We start from the raw sequence: 12,350 nt of genomic DNA on the forward strand, positions 1-12,350 counted from the left end.
ATAATGATATAGTTTGAATTAATTCTAAAGTTCTGAACACTCCAGAAAAGAGGACTTGAGCTCCTTGATCCCTACAAACCAATAGAGCAGACATATATATATATATATATATATATATACGGTGTATGTATATATATATATATATATATATATATATATATATATCTGATGCGATTTCAACCTGGGCCCTATCTGTGTGGAGTTTGTGTGTTCTCACCATGGTTGCATGGGTTTCCTCTGGGTATAAGGTCACGGACAAATGTATTGTATTGGAAGTGTTGGTAGCAAAGTAGAATGAAGTTAGACTTGTGCAATGGTGCAAAATCAAGGTGTTGCACAGTGCACATTTTTTGTACCATTGCCCTACTGATCCTTTATACTGACCTGGTAATGGTGTATGGGGGAAATTAGGTGTTTTTGAGATCTGAGCCTGTGTGATGTACACATCACGCAACTCATTATACAGTTTAATAAAGGTTGATTGAAAAAAACAAGTTTCCTTTACACACATGACTATTCTTGAAGGGAGTGGGAATGCCGCAGCATTTGGAGATGTAATCATAGCTAGTAGTTGCTACATCTGGCTGATTCTAGGGAAAAATAAAGTCGAAAGAGAAATGAATGTATAGTTTCCTTCGGAGCTCATGTGATTATTATGCAATGAAATGGAATTACAAGCTGAAACCACAACCAAAAAAGATCTGTGTCTCCATTAGGATAAAACTGGTTGGTTTCCTAAATTACCATCTCACCCCACCCCCACCCCACAAAAAAGCTTAGAGTAGTGTTTCTTTTCATTTAATAAGTAAAATGGAGAGCTTTGAAGAGGAATGAGTGACACTGCCAGACAGAGGAAAAGACAATTACTTGGAGCTAGAGCAGGGAAAACATTCAGGGCATTAATGAGCATCTGTCCATGAATGTGTTATCCATGTGTTTCTTTGCTGATAAACTTCTGTAACAATTACCATTGCCAAGAGAAAAATAAATGAACAATCAGCTGTGTAATTATAGTATCATATCTGTCTCTTGTGAGGTCTGTTTTGCAATTATTATTAATAATAATAATAATAATAATAATAATAATAATAATAATAATAATAATAAAAATTCCAGACATGACATTGTCTTTGTCGTCCCCCCCACCACACACAGCTTGCTTAAAACATGGGGAATATGTTCATTCAGAGTCATGTTCAAATTTATAATTAATGGATATAAGGCACATGCCTATAGGTGACTGAAATGCAAATGTGTGTCATTATCATAATCACTGGCTCAACCAATCTGTTTTGTTCCCTTAAAACTTCACTCCTTTACAATAAGAGACATAATTGTGGAGGAGTGACCATAGTCTAGGCTGCACCCAGTGGGATCTCCTGTTATCTGACCTTTTCCAGACTTTTTGTGTCGAGCTGGTTGCCTGACAGTGACAATCAGCATGCTAATGTCGGCAGGACAGGACTTGGCTGGTACCGCCAAGAGTATTGCTGGTTGCCAGGTAAAAGCAACCAGCTTTCTGTTCTTGTATTGCTGTTTTTGTGTTACTGTATACATTGGTGTCTAGGTAGTTAATTTAGTTCTGCTGCACATTTGCAGCTAATTAGATTGGTCTGTCCTCATTGGCCCCGCTTGAAATAAATCAATCACCTGTGCTGGTGATAGGTTCTGCTTGAGCCAGTGTGCTGTTGAAATTTTAACCTGATTTGTCGTGTTGTTGTGACCCAGATTATTTATTGGACTTTGCTGCCTTCTCCTGTCCTGACCATTGGCAATTTCTGGATTTGCATTAACCTCTGCCTGTTCTGACCTTGTCCTGTTAAACAGATTGTGCATTAACCTCTGCCTGCCCTGACCTTAGTCTGTAATTTGGATTATTTCTATTGAACACAGCTAGCCCAGACTTTAGCCTTTCTTTTAATTGTGCCTTGTACACAGTCTGTCCTGACCTTTTGGCTTGAATTTTGAACTTTCTGCTTACCCATGTAATAGTCTGCTACCAACTTTTGTGTTCTGTCCAGCGGCAACATTGTGTGTTGATAAACTATTATTGCTATGAGTCAAAACCTGGTGGGAAGCAGGTTCTGTGGAACATATCACATTAATCTGAAAGGGGGTTGTTATAGGCGAAGACCTCGTGAAGTTGTACTAATAGTTTAGGTAACCTGTGTTGCAGCTGTTTCATTGATGTGTGACCATCTGGGCTACCTCAATGGTTACTTCTACAGTACATTGAAGCTTCTACTTTTGGAAATGTCTTTTGAAAACACAGCTCTTTCCTGCCATATTTGAACAGTGGCAGATTCCGTGGCACTCTCTTTTTTTGCTCTAGAGGGACTGCTCATGAATTGAGTTTTCACAAAAAAAGAACCACTATGCAGAGCCGAAGATTCTATTAAACCCAGCCCCCAATGTTTAATGTCATTTTATTTCAGGGACATGTAAACTTTGCAAAATCCCAGCATGCTAACTATTGTCTCTATTGTCAAATGTTTTTTTGTGCCAAAAAATTAGCAGCATATAGAATTCTCCGCTGTATTTTGTACTTTTAGTATTTGGCCTTCATTTACTTCATGGGTCCCATCAGCACAAAGTGAGAGAATGCCAAAGGACCGCATGATGCAGGTACAGATGGGGGAAGTGAATTTTTTAAAGGACATTTCCAAAGAAGTTACAATAGTAGGTTTAGCTGGGATACTTATTACATAGCACTGTTAGCACATAAACATGCAGTTGTGCACTCATAAAAGTTTTTCAGACTCTGTAGTCTGTTGAGATGCATAAACTTTAACCATACGCTGCAGCATGAAAATCTATGCCAGTGACAAGGACAGTCCAAGTGGCAGGAACTGGGGTGGTATTTCAAATACAAGTGCCTCTCATTAGAAATTGTGAAATGTCATTACAGAAATAACACATGGCTTGAAATGGTCATTATTAACACAAAATTAAAATTTCAAGTATGCCGATCTGTAATTCCAGCGACCAATTTGTAATTCCAGAGTCCAATTTGACCAATAAAGTAAGTTGTTAAATTAGACAATATTCAGCCATTCAGTGCTCAGACTGAGCAGCCAGAGCAGCCTGTTGGTGTCACTGTGCCTGTTAATGTGGTCAGAAGATGACCGCACACACAGGTTACTAGAGGTCATCTGTGGTCATCTTCCGATAACCATTTACCAATTTGCCCGATTGTGATCCCATAGATTAAATACGATTATTATTGGGTCAGTTTAAAATATTGCTGCAGATGATCACAAACTCAGAAATATTATCAGTGGATAAATAAATCTATATTTTCCCTCTGTATTTGCTCTAGAAATGATAGTAAACACTTTCATTTTATATTTGTTGTTCCATGGACTCATCAAGATTAACAAATGCTAAAAATAGATAAATCAATTGTAGGATTTTTTTCTTCGGGTCCTCAGAGCATATAACTTATATGTCAATTTATAGGTTCACATTGAAGTGTTTGACTCATTTATTAGAGTTATCTGCAGCAGTTTATGTTCCCAACCACTAGAATAAAATCATTAATCACTATTTAAAATCAATTTGTAAACCTTTTTAAAAATGTTATAGAGTTGATCAATAAACATAAACTGCACAAAATATTTTGTCCACAAATTTGGCACCCTCCTTAATTATCTTTTAGACTGCAAGGATTAGTTGGCACAACTAAATAATCAGTGAATGCAGAAATATGTCATTGTATTAAAAATCTTCTACAATGCCTATATTGATGTGTTTAATGTATTATTCATATTATTCAAATGTCACTGTTGATATAAACCAAACATCAGTTCTCTATCTAGTTTTTTAATAGCTTAAGCACCCCCCTCTGACCCCTGTATTACTTGTGCTGACTTCATTCACACTGTTTAATTTTAAATGACTAATGTCCCCAAAATTATTATTATTCCAATGTTATCCTTCCAAGTCAAATTACAATAGTTATCTCCAATGCAGGAATAAATTAAATAAACTTTCAGGTATTCGGTGAGCCAGCAAATCTCTTCTTTTTTTTTTTTTAATAACACTGACTTTTAAAATACCCTTTTGAATATAATATTAAACATTCAAAATTACTTTTTATAAATAAAAAGGAGAAAAAAACAACTGGCTAAATGTGAATGTCTTTTCATTATCATCATCATCATCATCACCATTTATTTATATAGCGCCACTAATTCCGCAGTGCTGTACAGAGAACTCATTCACATCTGTCCCTGCCCCATTGGAGCTTACAGTCTAAATTTCATTTTAAAACACACACACACATACATACACACACACAGACAGACAGAGAGACTAGGGTCAATTTTAATAGCAGCCAATTAACCTACTAGTATGTTTTTGGAGTGTGGGAGGAAACCAGAGCACTCGGAGGAAACCCACGCAAACACGGGGAGAACATACAAACTCCACATGGTCGGGAATTGAACTCATGACTCCAGCGCTGTGAGGCAGAATTGCTAATCACTTAGCCACCGTGGTGCCCCTGTCTTTTGATATCGAATGGGAGACTCAGCAGCAGTGGAGTGTACCTTCCTGAAGGATGTCATGCTTGTAGAGTTATTATTTGTGGCCACATCCCCCGAGGGCAGGCTAGGTCACAATGGGGATGTCTAGCAAGAGAGGCAATTGTCTCATACTGTTGGGTGTTCACCAGTAAAGATGGCGGTCACATCACTAGGTATGAGGCCCCATAAGTTGGGGCGTAGCCAAAGGTCTGGTCTGAAATCATTACACACATTTTATTTAAAGAAAACAAAATATTTCAAACACCAGTGTTTACTTATCCTAAGAAAGATAAATCAGAGATGCTGAATGAGTAAAACATATTAGTGTTTTTTTTCAGTGCTATGAGGGAACTCATAAACTGATAAATATTTACATGCATAAAATATATTTTATAATAATCTGATTTAGTTTTACGGTTTTATAGCTACAGTGCAAATACAGTACAGAATGGGCATTCGACTTTGAAGCTGAGTTTAGAGCATAGCCGTTATAAAATACACATCATGGTGGTCGAACCAAAATTATTGATATTTTGAGACTGGTTCAAATAAAAGTTTGAACTTGTCGAAATGGGCTGGGATGATCAAATTGCAAACTAGCTTGAATGATTTAGTCATCTCTACACTCAAAAACATATGAGTAGATCATTAATCAAATGTCTTAATGTCCCATCAAATGTAGAATGTCATAGCTGCTTCAGAGAAAGATTGCTAGAGTTTGACAGAAGTATACACATTAATTCATGTCAGGATACATTATGTTATTCAAAAGTAGTTTATTATCAGATTAAATGGAAAGTTTCTAAGAGAGGACATGACTGCAAAGTTCCCGAGTGCCCTGTATGTACTGTCTCTTTCCACTTCAATATGCATGACTTTCCCTCTGCAACGTGCCTGAAATTAATTTCCAGGTGTGAAACAGGTTTTCTCTTTTTCATGCTGCTTCAGTGTGAATATGCATAAATTCCTGTGTCCAAACAGATATCCTATTCATCGTCCTCAAAATGCATCTGATTTTCAGATGCAAAACCCATGTGTGTGTCTGTGAAACATTCACAGCATTTCATAACACCAACTTTTCTTAACCCCTTAGAGTCTTTAATTACAACAACAGCTGGAGAGCTAGGGAATGTTATTACTATTATCTTTTATTTATAAGGCACCACAGAGGGTCTGCAGCATTGTACATAAGGGGATGAACAAAGTACACATTTACAAAAGTAACACTGAATACACAATTACATTATATATAGTAGGGGTGTGCACGGGCCCCTTTTCATGTTTTGGGTTTTGGGTTCTGATTAACTTCAGGTTTTGGGTTCGGATTGGTTTTGCCAAAACACCCCACTCAAAGTTTTGGTTCTGATTTTGGGTTATGGGTTCTGATTTTTTTTAAAAAAAGATTAAAAAGGGCTAAAATCCATATTTTTGGTTTTTTTTCACTCCTACACTATTATTAACCTCAATAACATTAATTTTCTCTAATTTCCAGTCTATTCTGAACACCTCACACCTCACAATATTGTTTTTAGGCCAAAAGGTTGCACCGAGGTAGCTGGATGTCTAAGCTAAGCGACACAAGTGGGCGGCACAAACACGTGGCCCATCTAGGAGTGGCACTGCAGTGGCAGACAGGATGGCAGTTTGAAAAACTAGGCCCCAAAGAGCACATAATGCCAAAAAAAGAGGTGTAAGATGGAATTGTCCTTGGGCCTTCCCAGCCACCCTTATGTTGGTGAAATAGGACATGCGCACTTTAACAATCCAATCATTTCAGCGACAGGGCCTACCAAACCACTGTGGCTGAAATGATTGGTTTGTTTGGGCCCCCACACAAAAAAAGCAATTCATCTCTTCCTGTACAAAGTAAACTGGCTCTACTGAGGCAAGATGTCGTCCTCATCCTCAACCTCTGATTCCTCTCCCCCTACAGTGTGTACTTCCTCATCCTCACACATTATCAATTCGTCCCCGCTGGACTCCACAATCACAAGTCCCTCTGTAGTCTCTGGAGGCCATTGCTGGTCTTGATTGAAGAATTGATAATTCATTTTTATGAACATTATCTTCTCCAAATTTTGCGGAAGCAACCTCCTTCGCCGCTCACTGACCAGGTTCCCCGCTGCACTAAAAACTCTTTCGGAGTACACACTGGAGGGGGGACAACTCAGGTTAAATAGAGCCAGTTTGTACAGGGGCTTCCAAACTGCCTTTTTTTCCTGTCAGTAAAAGTAAGGACTGTCTGACATGTCTATTTGGATGGTGTCAGCAAAGTAATCCTTCATCATTTTTTTCAATGGTGACAGCATCCAATGCAGCAACAGTAGACATGTCAGCAATGGTTGGCAGGTCCTTCAGTCCGGACCAGATGTTCTCTGCATCCCCGCCAGCGGGTCGTTTATGAAATCTCAGCTGTTTCCTCGCAGCCACTGGTGTGGAAGAAAATGAAGGAGGAGCTGTTGGCATATCACGGTCCTCTTCAGAGGACAATCTCCTGACCAGCAGGTCTTTGCACCGCTGTAGACTTGTGTCTGCCGGAAACAGAGACACAGCATACGCTTTAAACTGAGGAACGAGCACGTTGGCCAGAATGTATTCATCTGACTTTAAAAGAGTGACCACCCTCGGATCCTGGCAAAGCGTACGAAGGGCTTCATCCACAAGAGCTACATGCTTTGTGGAATCGCAATGGTTTACCAGCTCCTCCCTCACTTTCTCCAGCTGCTTCTGCAACAGCCTGATCAGGGGAATCACCTGACTCAAGCTGGCAGTGTCGGAACTGACTTCTCGTGTGGCAAGTTCAAATGGCTGGAGAACCTTGCACAACACGGAAATCAGTCTCCACTGCGCTTGACTCAGGCGCATCCCCACTCCTTTGCCTATGTCGTAGGTGGCTGTGTAGGCTTGAATGGCCTTTTGCTGCTTCTCCATCCTCTGCAGCATATAGAGGATGGAGTTCCAGCGCGTCACAACCTCTTGTTTGAGGTGATGGCAGGGCAGGTTCAGGCTTTTCTGATGTTGCTCGAGTCTGCGGTAGGCAGTGGCAGAATGCCGAAAGTGTCCAGCAATTTTGCAGGCCACCGCAAGCATATCCTGCACACCCCTGTCACTCTTCAGGTAATGCTGCACCACCAAATTTATTGTGTGGGCAAAACATGGCACGTGCTGGAAATTGCCCTTATGTAATGCCCGCACAATGTTACTGCCGTTGTCCGACACCACAAATCCCCAGGAGAGTGTAAGTGGGATAAGCCACTGCGAAATGATTTCCCTCAGTTTCTCTAAGAGGTTGTCAGCGTTGTGCCTCTTACTGAAACCAGTGATACACAACGTTGCCTGCCTTCAAACGAACAGGCGTTTGGGAGATGCTGCTACTGATGCAGCTGCTGCTGTTGCTGCAGAAGGCGATGTATCTACCCAGTGGGCTGTCACAGTCATATAGTCCTTAGTTTGCCCTCAACCACTTGTCCACATGTCCGTGGTTAAGTGGACAGTGGGTACAACCGCATTTTTCAGAGCACTGAGGACACTTTTTCATACTTCTCTGTACATCCCGGGTATCGCCTGCCTAGTGAAGTGGAATCTCAACGGGATTTGGTACCGGGGACACAATACTTACATCAACCGTCTAAATCCCACTCCACTGATGGCGGACACCGGTTGCATTTCTAACACCAACATAGCTGTTAAGGCCACAGTTATCCGCTTTGCCATAGGATGACTACTGTCGTACTTCGTGCTCATGCCAAACGACTGTTGTACAGTCTATTGTTTAGTGAAAGACGTAGCGGTCTTACGACTTCCCCTCTGGGAAGATGACCGACTACCAGCAGCAACAGCAGCAGTGGCAGTAGTAGGCGTAGCGCTGCAGGATCCTCCGGAAGAATCCCGGATTGAAGAGGACTCAGTCATGCCGGTGACATGGCCTGTAGGACTATCTCCAATCGAGATCGAGGAGGAAATTGAGGAGGAGGGTGTTGCTGGTGTGGATACAACAGGACCAAGGGATTTAGGTGTCCCTGGACTGCTGACGGTCCTAGCCACAGGTCCTGAACTAAACACTGAATTATGAAGGTTCTTCAGGTGACATAAAAGGGAGGATGTCCCTAGGTGGCCAAGATCCTTACCCCTGCTTATCTGAGCTTTACATAAGGTACATATGGCAATACATTTGTTGTCCGGATTGGGATAGAAATAATTCCAGACCGAAGAGGTGGATTTCTTGGTCTTATGGTCAGGCATGACGATGTGCTTTTTCATCCCATGGACAACAACTGTTTCCCCCCCTGGTGCCTCATTTAAGATAACCACATCAACGTCCTCCTCGTCAAGTTCCTCCTCAGCGCCAGCTACGTCAATATCCTCCTCCCGGTGTACAACATTGACACCTTCATTAGCCAAATCTGTAACTGGACTGTGGGTGATCCTTCCAGCATATGCAGAGGGCGTGCTGCAAATGGTGAAAGGAGCCACCTCTTCCCGTACAGTGATGGGAAGGTCAGGCTTCGCAACCACCAACACCCTTGGATTCGCCTTGGGGATTTGTGATGACATCTCTTTAGAAGGAAGAGTTGTTTGCTGTGTTGTTGATGACAGCTTAACTCTCTTAAATTTTTTAAAGGGGGGGGAGGAGGGCTTAGATCCTTGGGTGAAGCTGAACCACTAGTCATGAACACGGGCCAGGGCCTAAGCCGTTTCTTGTCACTCCGTGTCGTAAATGGCATATTGGCAAGTTTACGTTTCTCCTCAGATGATTTTAATTTTCTTTTTTTGCTAATTTTAGTGAACTTTGACTTTTTGGATTTTACATGCCCTCTACTAGGAGATTGGGCATCGGCCTTGGCAGATGACGTTGATGGCATTTCATCGTCTATGTCATGACTAGTGGCAGCAGCTTCAGCATTAGGAGGAAGTGGTTCTTGATCTTTCCCTAATTTATCCTCCAAATTTTTGTACTCCATTATATGCAGCACATATAAAACCATCAATATAGAGGATTTAATTCATGACTTTCAATAGGATGTTTTAAATGTAACCATCAGAAATGTACAACATGTAGCTACATCTCCAATATAGAAACATGGTGGGACAAAAGAGACATATTCAAGAATACAATAATTTATCAACTATGAATTCATTTATGTAGTATAGATTTTGGAGTGTTCTTATAAACAGCAATATATTGGTAGGATCACTAGACCTCTAAAGCTGAGATTCATGGAACATAGGTTCAGTAAAAATGGGGGGGCCCACGCAATTTTTTTCCACAATTTTCACGGAACTAGCAGTAGTCTGGCAGCACAAGGGTTAATAGTAAATAGAGAGGAGACCTCACGCTTTTTTTTTTTATTTACTTTTATCTATTTTTAACAGTTTTCACAGCTGCCGGGAACTCCGGCTCTATAGCACGGCAGTATAACAGTGATGTGTTTACTGAACACGCTGCTAGGATGCAACACGTTGTATCTGGCATGTTTTAAAGCAAACTCAGGAGAGTTCGCTAAATCGCAGCTTCATACATTTAAGACTTGTATAGATAGAGTAGCAAACAATTGGGAGTTTGATCTCTATCTATTTTGTAAATAGCGATTTTTACAGAAACACAACTCTGGCAATTATACATGGAATCTCAGGTTCATATATCTGCGAGTTTCAACTCTCCCGAGAAAATCGCTGGTTTTATAAGATCGCACATTGATACTTTAACCCCCTGGTGTCTCTTTCTACATTTTCTCTATGAATAAGCACCAATTCAAGCACTTTTTAAATTACATTATTTTGTATATCAAAATAAATGAAGAATCAGTACAAGTTTGTGTATCCTCAAAGGGATAAAATTGGACTCCATTGATAGTAAAATAAAATTGTAGAAAATTACAGAAATTCATATTCTATTAAACATCCAGCATTATCTGTTTATTTAAACTTTATCTGTTTGTTTATATAACCTTACAACTATTTCAGCTATAGTCTGGTGCTCAATCAAAATTTACACATTAAGTGAAATAAATGAGTATGACTCATAATAATTGGGTTCAAACAGAGTAAAATAAACCTTTACTGCAATTTTATCCATGTCACCTTTCTATATCAATCAGTTGCCTTGTTCATCCACAGACTGCGAAATGTGTATTAAATTAAGTTTAACAGCACTGATATCTGTTTCTGAATTTTCTTTAAAAATGACACAGGAGCTTCCTCTGAAAGGCTCCTTTTACTGCCACTAATGAAGCTGAATCAGTTCCTCCCTGATATTTAAAGTGCCTTAATTTGAACAGCAATGGTTGGTTTCCGAGAGGAATAAAAGAGCCAGGTTGGCTGTAATGCAGGAACCTTGGAACAAGTCACGACTGTGGCAGGAAGCCAGGTTAAATAGGGGTAGCCATGGATGAGCGAGCGTTTTCATTATAAGACATGATTCATGCAGTGTTTCCTGATATTTTACTCACAACAAGATTTTGATGAGTTCAGAACTAATTTTGTTATGCTTAATTTATTTAACCCTTTATCATTGACCTACAATGTGTAGAACTGTAGGTAAGCAAGCTATCTGGTGGAAATTATAAAGTTACAATGCTTCTTTTGAATAGTAAGTTCCAGCAACTGCATTATGCAGTCCTCTCCAAAAACTCTTCTAAGCTACCGTAAGTTAACAGACTCTGAATGGTATTAACAAAGAGCAAAGGAATAGTAACCTATTTATCATCATTATTATCATTTTATTTATATAGCGCCACTAAATCCGCAGCGCTGTACAGAGAACTCACTCATATCAGTTCCTGCCCCATTGGAGCTTACAGTCTAAATTCCCTGACACACAGACAGACAGACTAGGGTCAATTTGATAGCAGAGCGTTAACCAACTCGTATGTTTTATTGGAATGTGGGAGGAAACCCACGCAAACACAGGAAGAACATACAAACTCCATAGATAAGGCCATGGTCAGGAACGGAACTCATGACCCCAGTGCTGTGAGGCAGAAGTGCTAACCACTAAGTCACCGTGCTGCCAAATCAGAAGTTTGCTTTCACTGCAAGACCTATATATTGCTAATTGATTTTCAATGTGTTACTGAAAATATGTATCTTGGTAGTAGTAATAGTCGTTAGAAAGGGTAGGTTTACGTTTGTGACAGATGAGCGTCCTCTGCTCCTAAACTATAACTGCTCCCCATTTATCCTCCCCATATGCCTGCACATAGCAGGCAGCATAGACATCTGTCACTGTGGATGCTCTCTATAGGCCTGATTCAAGTCCACGTGCAAATTGGGCAAAATTTATGTGTTAAAAAAGTGCAAGCAACTTTTGAGTGGTTCCAACCGTTTTCAAACCAAAGCTTTCCTTAAAATATGTTAGCGAGCAGAAATACGCTCTGTATATACAGTACTTTCTGTATATAGACAAACATAGCAGAATGAAGTATACACATATGCATATGTACAATAATTTCACATCAGAACACACATAACTTTTATTTGATCATAAATAAAAATCACAACTACTAAGAATATAATTTTTAAAAAAAGTTAATGGTGAACAGCAAATCTTGAAGGTAAACTTTGAATAAAAATGGCGAACTTTGAACACAGTTGTGTTTGCAGTTTGAATTAAAAAATGTTAAAATACTTTTTTTTATTACGCAAATATCTTACTTAAATAGTGTTTAACCATAGCATATTTAAAAGCATTCATTTTAATGCGATTAGTGAACTCAAATAGTGAATGAAAGCGCAAGCGCAAACCTCTAAACAGTGACCCCAAACTGTGAATGAAGCACTGCAAATGGAAGACGCGAAACGCAAATTTCAAACCACAAATTTTAA

This window comes from Mixophyes fleayi, chromosome 4 (genome assembly GCF_038048845.1).
Source record: "Mixophyes fleayi isolate aMixFle1 chromosome 4, aMixFle1.hap1, whole genome shotgun sequence".
NCBI lineage: Eukaryota > Metazoa > Chordata > Amphibia > Anura > Limnodynastidae > Mixophyes > Mixophyes fleayi.